This window comes from Mustelus asterias, chromosome 11 (genome assembly GCF_964213995.1).
Source record: "Mustelus asterias chromosome 11, sMusAst1.hap1.1, whole genome shotgun sequence".
Lineage (NCBI taxonomy): Eukaryota > Metazoa > Chordata > Chondrichthyes > Carcharhiniformes > Triakidae > Mustelus > Mustelus asterias.
The window spans coordinates 71,403,122-71,417,253 of record NC_135811.1 but is presented as its reverse complement, the minus strand read 5'-3'; the positions used below and the strand labels follow the sequence as shown (position 1 = coordinate 71,417,253).

At 49.4% G+C, this 14,132-nt stretch overlaps 1 protein-coding gene across 1 annotated transcript in view; it reads right to left on the bottom strand.

Annotated features, from left to right (window-relative positions):
- The window catches only part of LOC144500582 (voltage-gated inwardly rectifying potassium channel KCNH6-like), a 137,056-nt gene that overhangs the window by 107,725 nt on the left and 15,199 nt on the right, over nucleotides 1-14,132 (bottom strand). The gene's annotated exons all lie outside the window — the stretch shown is intronic.

The following is a 14,132-nucleotide window of genomic DNA, read 5'->3' as shown; positions in this document are numbered from 1 at the left end:
GCAGTTAGGGATGGGCAATAAATGCTGGCTTAGACAGTGATGTCTAAATTCTGTGAATGGACATTAAAAAAAAATCTGCCCCTAAAACTCTGTTGTAGGACAAAGCTGAGAGACTGTTTCTCAGTAACATACTCCTCCACAGTCTGGCCTGGCCAGGAACAAGAGGTGAAATCAGGAAAAGCTCCAGGCACCCTGTACTGCTCAGGCATCATACGTTCACTGCTGAGCTCCACTGAGGCACACCAGCTAGCTTCCTGCTGGTTCCCATTCACAAGTGGCATATCGAGCTGAAACAAACCCTCAAACCTCAACCATTTTCCAAGAGTACAAAGAACAAAGAACAATACAGCACAGGAACAGGCCCTTCGGCCCTCCAAACCCACGCCGCTCCCTGGTCCAAACTAGACCATTCTTTTGTATCCCTCCATTCCCACTCTGTTCATGTGGCTATCTGGATAAGTCTTAAACGTCCCCAGTGTGTCCGCCTCCACCACCTTGTCCGGCAGCGCATTCCAGGCCCCCACCACCCTCTGTGTAAAATACGTCCTTCTGATATCCGTGTTAAACCCCCCCCCCCCCCCCCCCCCCCCCCCCTCACCTTGAGTCTATGTAATCGCAGTGTGAAGAGCTTTATCAAAACCTATGTCCATTTCTCTGCCAGTTCCGGACTCTAAGGGGAGCTGACAATAAGACTTAGAACAGTCCAGGAGACAGATACATCTCGGGGCACAGACTTTGGTAACTAGACAATGGCATGCTGAGATAGAGAGCGCTATTACAGAGAATAAAACCTGAACACAATGATACTGTGAATACTCTCACACGCACACATTCCTGTGAAGAAGCAGGTCACTAAAGGAACAGAACGACCAATCTTCAAATGTGAAAGAAAGGCTAAAATAGGCTTACTGGTGTTCTCTGATGGAGGCTGAGAGACAGAGACAGAATGAGAGAGAGAGTAGGGCAGGAGAGAGATATTGAGAGATCAACGCCAACAGACAGAAGGAGGTAGAGAGAGATCAAAAGTGAGAGGGGAGATAGAGAGAGGAGCAGGGAGCAAGAGGTGGAAAGTAATAGAGGGAGAGAGGAAGACAGAACGGGATAGAACCGACAAAAGAGTCACAGAGTCTCAGAGAAAGAGACAAAGCAACAAAGTGACAGAGATAGAAAGAAACAGACAAATAGACTGATATGTTCAAAAACATCACACAATCTGCGGATGTATCTGTCACTGCCCATTCCCAGTGTTGTCTGATATTTGGCACCGTGTGGCTGAGGTGAGCCAAGGTATTAAGTGGCTGAAGTGACACATAGCAGTCACTGAAGGGGACTGATCATGTACAGCAATGCTGGCTGACACTACCCTCTTTCACTCAGAAACACCTGCACAGAGATAAAGCTGGAAAATAACCCTAATCTTACCCACATTAATCACACTCTCAACCTCTGTGTAGGCAGGACAGGGACCTGGCTGTCTTGTGTGCTGCAGATACAACAGACTGGAGAGGTGTACAACCGGTTGCAACATTCCTAGTTTAGGGAGAAGGGATTTAAACAATAGTACCAGTCTTGGTAGACTATTTGACTGTGGGATGTCTCACACCTATACTCCCAGTCCTCACCCAGTCAGCCCAAGGTGATTACAGAATCTCAGGTGATGCTGAATCAAGAACCTCTGTGACGGCCCCGCTGGTAGAATAGCCTAAAACTCACTGTCGAGGCATGTTAAAGGGTGTTTGGGATGAGGACACGGGTAGAGTACTTAATGGCTGTGAACTATATCCCGGGAAGAATCAAATAGGAGCAGTAGGGAAAATCTGACAGACTGTCAAACATGGGGAAAGCACGGCAAATTCTACCTTAAATTACACCATCAAATCCTCACAGCATTCCCCGGAAAACACTTCGATTTCCGTAATGCAGCAGCCTATCTGGAATCAAGCAGCAATCAGCAAGAATTCTCACATTTAGAATGTTTACAAATAAAGAATTTTTCCCAAAGTATTTATGCACTCTAAGTCTCTGAAGCCGATACACCAAGTTCTGAATAGTCAGCGCACATACAGCAAGATCACAGCAACCATATCACTGACAAAATGCTTCGTACTCACTGGCTTTAACTTCTGCTTCAGACTCATGTTGAGTGCGGGGCTCCCAACAAGAACAGATGAGGAAATGCCCAGCTCTGAGCACAGCCCAGTAGACCAGTGCCGAGCACTCACTGCGCTGGTGGCCATGACAACAGCTCCACTCATTGTTTTTTTATTTCTATTGATAGTCCTCTTGGTCTGAAATCAGCTGCAAAAGTGTCAGCTCCTCAACTCTTCAGAGGCCATCGGCAGAGCTGTGAGAGATCACATTTTACCCACCCAGCTGGCAGCCGCGAGTGCTCCGCTTCCCATTTAACCCTCTTACAGATTAAAAGGTCCAAACCAATCTGTGCGAGCTCGAGGTCCAGCTGCAGCTCATTCGCTGCAATGTACACACACTGCCAGTAATATGCACTCCCGATAATCGACATACACCTTGTGATCCATATACTCCTCATATTGTACACACAACCTATAATGTATAAACCCTGTGAGGTGCACACAAACTCTCATTCTGTACACACACCTGGAAATGTAAATAAGTTTGGTAATGTACACACTCCCTGTAACGTACGGGTTAGTTCATTTGGCTGGACAGCTGGTTAGTGATGCCAACGCCACGGGTTCAATTTCCGTACCGGCTGAAGTCATTCATGAAAGCCCTGCCTTCTCAATTTTGCCCCTCGCCTGAGGTGTGACGACCCTCAGGTTCAATCACCACCCTCTCCTCTCAAAGGGGAGAACAGCCAATGGTCATCTGTGGTGGCGTTTCATTTTCAATGTACTGGCCCTGTAATATATACATCTGGATGGCACGGTGGCACAGTGGTTAGCATTGCTGTCTCACAGCGCCAGGGACCCAGGTTCGATTCCTGGCTTCTGTCACTGTCTGTGCGGAGTCTGCATATTCTCCCCGTGTCTGCGTGGGTTTCCTCCGGGTGCTCTGGTTTCCTCCCACAGTCCGAAAGACGTGCTGGGTAGGTACGTTGGCCATGCTAAATTCTCCCTCAGTGGCCCGAACATGGGCCAGAGTGTGGCGACTAGGGGATTTTCACAATAACTTCATTGCAATGCTAATGTAACCCGACTTGTGACACTAGTAAATAAATAAATATACATCTGGTGACGTACTAGGTGAGACAGTGGCCTGGTGGCATTGTCACTGGACCCAGGGTGATCCTCTGGCGGGTCGGGTTCAAATCCCACCACGGCAGATGGCGAAAATTGAATTTAATAAGTATGTGGAATTAAGAATTTACTGATGGCCATGAAACCATTGTCGATTGTTGGAAAAACCTATCTGGTTCATTAATGCCCTTTAGGGAAGGAAATCAGCCATCCTTACCTGGCCTGGCCTAAATGTGACTCTTACCTGCCCCCCTAGTTTAAAGTTTAAAGTTTTTAAAATGTATTTATTAGTGACACAAGTAAGGTTTACATTAACACTGCAATGAAGTTACTGTGAAATTCCTAGTCGCCACATTTCGGCGCTTGTTCGGATCAATGCACCTAACCAGCACGTCTTTCAGACTATGAGGGGAAACCGGAGCACCTGGAGGAAACCCACGCAGACACGGGAAGAATGTGCAAACTCCACACAGGCAGTGACCCAAGCCGGGAATCGAACCCAGGTCTCTGTGAGGGAGCAGTGCTAACTACTGTGCCACCCTATACAAGGGCACTCAGTTCAAGGGAAATTCGGAAAGGGCAACAAATGTCCACACGCCATGACTGAATTTTAAAAATGCACCATGGAATCTACACACATCTTGTAATATGCACACATCCTGTGCTCTGCAATGTACACACCCCTTATAACATACACACTTCCTACAGTGTAAGCAACTGTGTAATGTACACACCCTATAAGTTACACATCTGTAATAGAACAAAGAACAAAGAAAATTACAGCACAGGAACAGGCCCTTCGGCCCTCCAAGCCTGCACCAACCATGCTGCCCGACTTAACTAAAGCCCCCTACCCTTCCGGGGACCATATCCCTCTATTCCCATCTCATTCATGTACTTGTCAAGACGCCCCTTAAAAGTCACTACCGTATCCGCTTCCACTACCTCCTTTGGCAACGAGTTCCAGGCACCCACTACTCTCTGTGTAAAAAATCTGCCTCGTACATCTCCTTTAAACCTTGCCCCTGGCACCTTAAACCTATGCCCCCTAGTAATTGACTCTTCCACCCTGGGAAAAAGTTTCTGACTATCCACTCTGTCCATGCCTCTCATAATCTTGTAGACCTCTATCAGGTCTCCCCTCAACCTCCGTCGTTCCAGTGAGAACAAACCAAGTTTCTCCAACCTCTCCTCATAGCTAATGCCCTCCATACCAGGCAACATCCTGGTAAATCTTTTCTGTACCCTCTCCAAAGCCTCCACATCCTTCTGGTAGTGTGGCAACTAGAATTGAACACTATATTCTAGGTATGGCCTAACTAAGGTTCTATAAAGCTGCAACATGACTTGCCAATTTTTAAACTCAATGCCCCGGCTGATGAAGGCAAGCATGCCATATGCCTTCTTGACTACCTTCTCCACCTGCATTGCCACTTTCAGGGACCTGTGTACCTGTACACCCAGATCCCTTTGCCTATCGATACTCTTAAGGGTTCTGCCATTTACTGTATATTTCCTATCTGTATTAGACCTTCCAAAATGCATTACCTCACATTTGTCCAGATTAAACTCCATCTGCCATCTCTCCAACTGATCTATATCCTGTTGTATCCTCTGATGGTCCTCATCGCTATCCGCAAATCCACCAACCTTTGTGTCGTCCGCAAACGTACTAATCAATCCAGTTACATTTTCCTCCAAATCATTTATATATATTACAAACAGCAAAGGTCCCAGCACTGATCCCTGAGGAATGCCACTTGTCACAGCCCTCCATTCAGAAACACGCCTTCCACTGCTACCCTCTGTCTTCTTTGACTGAGCCAGTTTTGTATCCACCTTGCCAGCTCACCTCTGATCCCATGCACACCCTCTATGTACAATAATGTACATGCACTCCCTATAATATATATACCCTTGTTAAGTACACACCATGTTATGCATTCATTGTGATGGACACATCCCATGTGATGTACATACCCCTAAACATGGAATTAATTGCTAACTAGTACAGTATTTATACCTGACCACACAGTGACTATGATCATCATTGCTGCTGTCCAACATGGGGTGATCAGAGGGAGACCTTTGCTTTCTGTGGTTCCTTCTAACGAAGGGAACTTGACAAACACAATGCCGCTGCTGCTTGGAGTGTTGGTGACCATACGGAAAGCATCATTGTGACTGATTGGGGAGTGCATACAGCTGAATTCTACCAGGAGGAGAGGTTGGAGAAACTCGGTTTGTTCTCACTGGCACGACGGAGGTTGGGGGGTGACCTGATAGAAGTCTACAAGATTATGAGTGGCATGGACAGAGTGGATAGTCAGATGCTCTTTCCTAGGATAGAAAAGTCAAGTACTAGGGGATATATAGAACATAGATAGAACATAGAACAGTACAGCACAGAAAAGGCCCTTCGGCCCACGATGTTGTGCCGAGCTTTGTCTGAAACCCAGATCAAACTATTTCCTCCCTATCATCCCGAAGTACTCCATTTGCCTATCCAATAGCTTCTTAAATGTTCCTAAAGTTTCTGACTCCACTATCCTTGCAGGCAGTCCATTCCAAACCCAAACCACTCTCTGAGTAAAAAACCTACCTCGGACATCCTTCCAATATCTCCCACCATGAACCCTATAGTTATGCCCCCTAGTTACCACTCCATTCACCCGAGGAAATAGTCTTTGAACGTTCACTCTATCTATCCCCCTCATCATCTTATAAACCTCTATCAAGTCTCCTCTCAACCTCCTCCACTCCAAAGAGAAAAGCCCAAGTTCCCTCAACCTTTCCTCATAAGACCTACCCTCCAAACCAGGCAGCATCCTGGTAAATCTCCTTTGCACTCTTTCCAGTGTCTCCACATCCTTCTTATAGTGAGGTGACCAGAACTGCACACAATATTCCAAATGTGGTCTCACCAAGGTCCTGTACAGTTGCAGCATAACCCCACGGCTCTTAAACTCAAACCCCCTGTTAATGAACGCTAACACACTATAGGCCTTCTTCACAGCTCTATCCACTTGAGTGGCAACCTTCAGAGATCTATGGATATGAACCCCAAGATCTCTCTGTTCCTCCACATTCTTCAGAACCCTACCTTTGACCCTGTAATCCACATTTAAATTTGTCCTACCATATATGTTTAAGGTGCGTGGGGAAAAGTTTAGAGGAGATGTGCGAGGCAAGTTGTTTTACACAGAGGGTGGTGAATTCTGGAACGCGCTGCCCGGGGTGGTGGTGGGAGCAGGTACGATAGCGGCATTTAAGGGTAACTAGACAAATACATGAATAGGATGTGAATGGAAGGATACGGACTCCGTAAGTGCAAACGGTTTTAGTTTAGGCAGGCATCATGATCGGCACAGGCTTGGAGGGCCGAAGGGCCCGTTCCTGTGCTGTAGTGTTCTTTCTTCTTTGTCCAACCCTCAGGAGGTGGGTGAAGGGGTGGGGCTCGTGGGGGTAAGACTGCAGGGAGCTGTGTGGGTGCAGTTACCTGACCACATACTGCCATCAGGTAATTTCACCCCCATGCCAAGGAGGGCAGACAGTTAATTCCTGTAACTAAAGGTCCAATTCAGTGCCATATAATCAATCAATCAGTTCATGGACATTCTGCTGACAGTGGATATCCTCCCCCCAAGGCTGTGGAGGAGGCTGGCAGCCAATTAGAGGCGGCCTGCCAGTGGCAGCCCTGGCAGCAGCCATTTGATTGGCTGCCATCTGTATAATTCAAAGGGAAGGTCTCGCTGTTGATGGCGGGCAGCAAACGTGAAGCTTTACCCTTTCCAGCCGACCAGTGAACCAATAGCAAAGGGAGACAAATTCAACAAATTCACAAACGATCAAAATGAACAAATGAATGGGGAAACCCCTCAAAGGGAAACTGCAACTAAAAACAGAAGCAGGAAGGGAAGTTATAAAGGTCAAACCGAAATGTGATTGTCGGGGTCAGTAAAGCACCCTAGCCCCTGCAGGGCCTATCAGTAACGGGAGAAAATTCAGGCTGGATTTCAGCACCCTTTCCATGGGAGGAGTTCGATGAGTGTGACACGGGTCTTGTCCAGGGGTTAGAGAGCTGGTGGGAACTCTGTGACAGTTCCCTCTGGGAGGCCGGGTGTAATTACCAGGTAAACAGGCACAAACCTGGACAGAGTTGGGAATCCTCCTGAATTAAGCCCTCAGGTGGGTGGAAAGCCCACTCCCCAGACCTGCCGACCACTCAAAGGTCAGCAGCGCCACCTGGAGTGGTGGCCATTGCTGGTATTACATTCTGGCCTGGAGGATCGATCGACGATGGGTCACCCAGACAGAAATGAGTATGGGGGCCATGGAGAGGGAGGGAGATGCTGGCAAGTGTGAGTGTGGCGGGGGGCTGGGGTGTGGGGAGAGAGAATGGTGGTGGTTTGGGGGGGGGGATTGGGGAGGTAGGGTGGAAGTACATGTCCGGGGGAATGTTGGGGGGGAGGCGGAAGTTTCGGGGGGGAGGGAAGTTTTTTTGGTGGAGGGAATGTGTTGCGGGGGGGGGGGGGGGGGGGGGGAGGAGTGTTGGAGGAGAAGTGTTGGGGGGAGGAGAAGTGTTGGGGGGAGAGGAGAAGTGTTGGGGGGAGGAGAAGTGTTTGGGGGGGAAGTGCTGGGTGGGAGAAGTGGTGGTGGGAAGTATTGGAGGAGAAGTGTTGCGGGGGTGAGGAGTGTTGGGGGGGGGAGGAGTGTTGGGAGGAGAAGTGTTGGGGGGAGAAGCGTTGGGGGGGAGGAGAAGTGTTGGGGGGAGGAGAAGTGTTGGGGGGGAGTGTTGGAGAGGAGAATGTTGGGGAGAGTGTTGGGGGGAGACTGTTGGGGGCAGAGTGTTGGGGGGTAGAGTGTTGAGAGGCAGAGTGTTGGCGGGGGGAGTGTTGGCGGGGGGAGTGTTGGCGGGGGGAGTGTTGGCGGGGGGAGTGTTGGCGGGGGGAGTGTTGGCGGGGGGAGTGTTGGCGGGGGGAGTGTTGGCGGGGGGAGTGTTGGCGGGGGGAGTGTTGGCGGGGGGAGTGTTGGCGGGGGGAGTGTTGGCGGGGGGAGTGTTGGCGGGGGGAGTGTTGGCGGGGGGAGTGTTGGCGGGGGGAGTGTTGGCGGGGGGAGTGTTGGCGGGGGGAGTGTTGGCGGGGGGAGTGTTGGCGGGGGGAGTGTTGGCGGGGGGAGTGTTGGCGGGGGGAGTGTTGGCGGGGGGAGTGTTGGCGGGGGGAGTGTTGGCGGGGGGAGTGTTGGCGGGGGGAGTGTTGGCGGGGGGAGTGTTGGCGGGGGGAGTGCTGGCGGGGGGAGTGCTGGCGGGGGGAGTGCTGGGGGGCGAGTTTTGGGGGGTAGAGTGTTGGGGGGGTAGAGTGTTGGGGGGGGAGAGCGTTGGGGGAGAGCTTTGGCGGGGGGAGTGTTGGCGGGGGGAGTGTTGGTGGGGGGAGTGTTGGCAGGGGGAGTGTTGGCGGGAGGAGTGTTGGCGGGGGAGTGTCGACGGGGGAGTGTTGGGGAGGAGTGTTGGGGGTGTGTGTTGGGGGGCAGAAGTGTTGGGGGGGCAGAAGTGTTGTGGGGGGGCAATTTCAGTAACCGCCTGATGTGGGATCCAGAGTGCTCATGAATCAGTGTCCATCATCCCCTCCACCTGCACAAAGCTGCAGCCCAATCTGACAGGTTTCTCTGAACAGCCCCCCGCCACCCCCACCCTCCTCCCTTCCACCACCCCGCCTCCCCCTCCCCCCCCCCCACCCCTTCCGGATGGCGAGGGCCCCCACACATCAATATCTGGGTGGCAGCACGAGGCAACCAAAGGCCTTCATTTGGCCTGCTGGCAGGAATGTCCACCCTCTACCCTTCCTGCCCAGGGTGCGGGTTGGGGGAAGTTGTGAAGATGGCGTGGCCTCCACCCCTTGCCCTCTCACCTGACCAAACAGCTCACTCAACTTCAAACTCGCCTCTGTGGCACGGACGGTTAGAGACATTGAATTCCCCCTCTCAACTGCATTCTGAATTTTCCCTCTGGGGTCACTCCACCTCAGTGCTGAGGGAATGCTGCATTGCCGGAAGAACTGTCTCTTTAGATCAGACATGAGGGGGGGTTGAGGGCGGGTTGCGGGGAGGGGAGGGGGGGGGGTGCGTGTGGGAGAGAGTGAAGATTCTCTGAGCTGCCATTGTTCTGCTGCTATTATCCTGTCAGAGTCGTTGGAGTTCGCGTTGCTCTGTTCGCCATCTTACACTGAGAGCAACACCCAGGAAATTCGCAGCTCAGAACAAAATCCTGTTTGGGATTCTGATTAAGTTCCCAAAGCACCATTCAAAGAACTTCCTAGCTGATGTTCTTTTCCCCATCAAGGGTTGCTGTCACCTGTGACTCACTCAGTGGCGCTCTCTTGTCTCTGAGTCATCAGATTGTGGGTCCAAGTTCTAATTTACAACAGTGACCACCCTTTCAAATACTTAACTGACAGGAAAGCACTCTGGGGATGTTTCGAGGTTGTTAAAGGTGTTTTAACCTGAAGGGAAATGGGATACAGAGTGGAGGTACATTAAGGGGGGCGGGGGGGGGGGGGGGGGGCACAGGCGGGGGGGAGGTGGTGGTGATGCACAACCAAATATAGAAGATAAACCAAGTCGGTCTGGAAGACAGAGTGAAGGGAGACATGTTAGAGCACAAGGGAATATGGTGAGGCTGGATTACATTTGTTTTAATGCAAGGAGTTTTATGGTTAAAGCAGATGAACGGAGGGTGTTGATTAACACATGGGAGTGTGATATTTTTACCATTGCAGGGACATGGTTGATAGAGAGACAGGAATGGCAGCTCAATATTCTGGGGTATAGAATATTCAGGCAAGGTGGGGGGGTGTAAAAGAGGAGGTGGCATCACAATATTGATCAAGGAGTCAGTTACTGTAGTGAGAAGGGATGATATCTTAGCAGGCTCCTCAATTGAGGCCATATGGATGGAACATTAGAAGAAGGGGACAATCGTGTTGTTAGGAATGTGCTAGAGGCCCCGCAAACCGTCAGGGAGAGATAGAAGTGCAGATGTGTAGTCAAATCTCAGAAAAGTGTAAAAATAAGAAGGTAATAGTCGTCGGTGATTTCAACTTCCCCAATCTTAATTGGGATAGGCAAAGTGTGAAAGGCCAATTTTAATTGGATAAGACAGGATCTGGCCAAAGTGGATTGGGAGCAGCTGCTTGTCGGAAAATCCACATCAGAGCAGCGGGAATCATTCAAAAAGGAAATAGAGAGAATCCATGGCCAACCTGAAAAGGTAAAAGGTGGGACCAACAAGTCCAGAGAACCATGGATGTCAATGGATATACAGCATTGGATAAGGGAAAAGGGAGGCTTATGGCAGACACAAGGGGCTTAAAGCAGTGAAAGCCCGAGGGGATTATAGAATGTGCAGGGGGTACTTAAGTAAATTAGGAAAGTGAAGAGGAGACATGAGAAAACACTGGTGGGCCAAATAAAGGAAAATCCCAAGGCATTTTCTAAGTATATTAAGGACAAAAAGGTAACCAGGGAAAGAGTAGGGTACATTAGGGACCAAAGTGATAATCTGTGTGTGGAACCAAAAGACGTAGGTGAGATATTAAATGAGTATTTTGCATCTGTGTTACGATGGAGAGGGACAATGTAGGTATAGAAAGCAGGGAGGGGACTGTGATATAATTGAACAGATTAGCATTGAGAGGGAAGAGGTGTAAACAGTTTTAGTGGGTTTAAAAGTGGATAAATCCCCAGGCCCAGTCCAAAGATGTGCGGGTTAGGTCGATTGGCCATGCTAAAATTGCCCCTTAGTGTCCTGAGATGCATAGGTTAGAGGGATTAGCGGGTAAATATATAGGGATATGGGGGTAGGGCCTGGGTGGGATTGTGGTCAGTGCAGACTCGATGGACCCAGTGGCCTCTTTCTGCACAGTAAGGTTTCGATGATTCTATGATTCTATGAGATGTATCGTAGGCTGCTGTGTGAGGCAAGGGAGGAGATTGCAGGGCCTCTGACGCTAGTTTTCAAATGCTCTATGGCCACAGGAGAGGATGGTAGTCATGATGTGGAGATGCCGGCGTTGGACTGGGGTAAACACAGTAAGAAGTCTCACAACACCAGGTTAAAGTCCAACAGGTTTATCTGGTAGCAAAAGCCATTAGCTTTCGGAACAGACTGTCCCTTCATCAGGTGGGTGGGAGTTCTGATTACAAACAGGGCAAAGACACAAACTCAATTTACATGAATAATGATTGGAATGTGAGTCTTTACAGCTAATCAAGTCTTAAAGGTACAGACAATGTGAGTGGAGGGAGCATTAAGCACAGGTTAAAGAGATGTGCATTGTCTCCAGATAGGACAGCTCGTGAGATTTTGCACATCCAGGCAAGTCGTGGGGGTTACAGATAGTGTGACATGAACCCAAGATCCTGGTTGAGGCCGTCCTCATTTGTGCGGAACCTGGCTATCAGTCTCTGCTCAGCGACTCTGCACTGTCGTGTGTCGTGAAGGCCGCCTTGGAGATCAGAGGCTGAATGCCCGTGTTAACCTGGTGTTGTTAGACTTCTTACACAGGAGAGGAGTCAGAGGACTGGATGCTAACGTGGTACCATTATTCAAGAACGAAAGTAGGCAAAAAACAGATAATTAACCACAGGCCAGTGAGTCTAACATCAGTGGTAGAGAAATTATTGGAAAAGATTCTGAGAGGCAGCATTCATCTCCTCTTGGAGAGCAAGAATTAATCAAGGATAGTCAGCATGGCTTTGCCAAGGGGAGATAATGTCTCACAAATTTGATTCGAGTTTTTCAAGGAGGTGACTCGGTGTGTCTCCAGTAAGACGTTTGACAAGGTCCCACATGGGAAACTGGTCAGGAAGGTAAAATCCAATGGAACCAGGGCAAATTGGCAAATTAGATCAAAAATTGGCTTAGCGGCAGGGTGCAGAGGGCGATGGTTGACGGTTGTTTTTGTGACTGGAAGCCTGTGTCCAGTGATGAACCACAGCGATCGGTGCTGGGTCCCTTGCTGCTTGTAGAGTACATTAATGATCAGGATGGGAATGTGGGGGCTATGTTCAGTAAGTTCACAAATGATACGAAAACTGGTGGTGTGGTAAACATTAGATGGCAGGGTGATATAGACGGGCTGGTCAGACAGGGAGAACAGCGGCAAATGGAATTTTACCCTGAAAAGTGTGAGGTGATGAATTTTTGGAAGACTAACAAATCAAGGGAATACACAATGAATGGTAGGACGCTAAGAGGTACAGAGGACTAGAGGGATCTTGGGGTGCATATCCAAAGATCCCTGAAGGCAGCAGGACAGGTAGATCAGGTAGTTAGTGAAGTATTTGGGATACTTGCCTTTATTATCTGAGATACAGAATATAAGAGCAGGGAGGTTATGATGGAGCTGTGTAAAACAATGGTTAGTCCACAGCTGGAGTATTGTGCAGTTCTGGTCACCACACTATAGGAAGAATGTGACTGCACCAGAGAGGGTGCAGAGGAGATTTGCCAGGATGCTGCCTGGGATGGAGTGTTTCAGCTGTGAAGAGAGGCCGGATAGACTGGGGGTGTTTTCTTTCGAGCAGAGAAGGCTGAGGGGGGACCTGATTGAGGTGTACAAAATTATGAGGGACTTCGATAGGGTAGTGGAGGGCTCAATAACCAGGGGGCATAGATTTTAGTAAAGGAGTCAATAACCAGGGGGCATAGATTTAAGGTAAGCGGCAGGGGATTTAGAGGGGATTTGAGGAAAAGCCCTTTCACTCAGAGGGTGGTGGGGATCTGGAACTCGCTGCCTGATAGGGTGGTAGAGGCAGGAACCCTCACAACATTTAAGATGCATTTAGATGAGCACTTGAAATGCCACAACACACACAGCTAGGGACTAAGTGTTGGAAAATGGGATTAGAATAGATTGGCGCTTGAAGGCCAGCACAGACATGGTGGGCTGATGGGCCTCTTTTTGTGAAACTCTATGACGTTCAGTCAGCAGAATCAGGCTGACGAGTAGCTCATCCTGTTGCATTAGACTCGGGTCTGCTGACCCAGCGCCCAGTTCCTGCATTGGAAATAGAATTCAGCATTGAAGCACTGCGGTCCAAGGGCACTCCACTGCCCGAGCTCAATACTCTTCAGTACCTCTGCTTGTTCTCCAGTGAAGGATGGATCCCACTGGGGTACCATGTCTGGGCAATCTGCCCAGTGTAGCTGGGCATAATCAGCTATGATGCAAAAATGGATAGATCCTTCCCAATGGACAATAACAATGCCGGGTACGGGTAACTAGTAGCCTGGGGACGGTGGGCAGGAGAGATTATGCGGGTACAAATTGCGGGTACAATTTTGTCTTTTAAGAAGTGTTTAGACAGTTACATGGGTAAGATGGGTATAGAGGGATATGGGCCAAATGCAGGCAATTGGGACTAACTTAGGTGTTTAAAAAAAAGGGCGGCATGGACAAGTTGGGCCAAAGGGCCTGTTTCCATGCTGTAAACCTCTATGACTCTGATAGTCATTCTTACCCCATTTTTATTTCTAAATGAATGAGGGACCTCTGGTTCCCCAGTGGGTAGTGTCCCCATGGGTGCTGCGACTCCAGTGGGTCAATGCTCTGGATGCTGGTGCCCCAGTGGATCGATGCTCTGGGTTCAAGTCCCACTTCAGGACTTGATGGCTAAGAAGGTGCATTCATAACGTGAACAAACCCGCTGATTATCAGCCAGGAAAATCCTTCCTGATACACTCTGTGAGAGCGGGAGAGTCTCCTGGTCAGTCACACTGCAGTAAGCAACAGCACACCACTGCAGTACATTGCCGAGCATCACCATGGACCAATCCAATGGTCACCACTGCCCTCAGAGGACGTGGGGCCCGAAGGAGGAGAAATTGATGAGTTAAATCTAAAATTGAATGGCTTG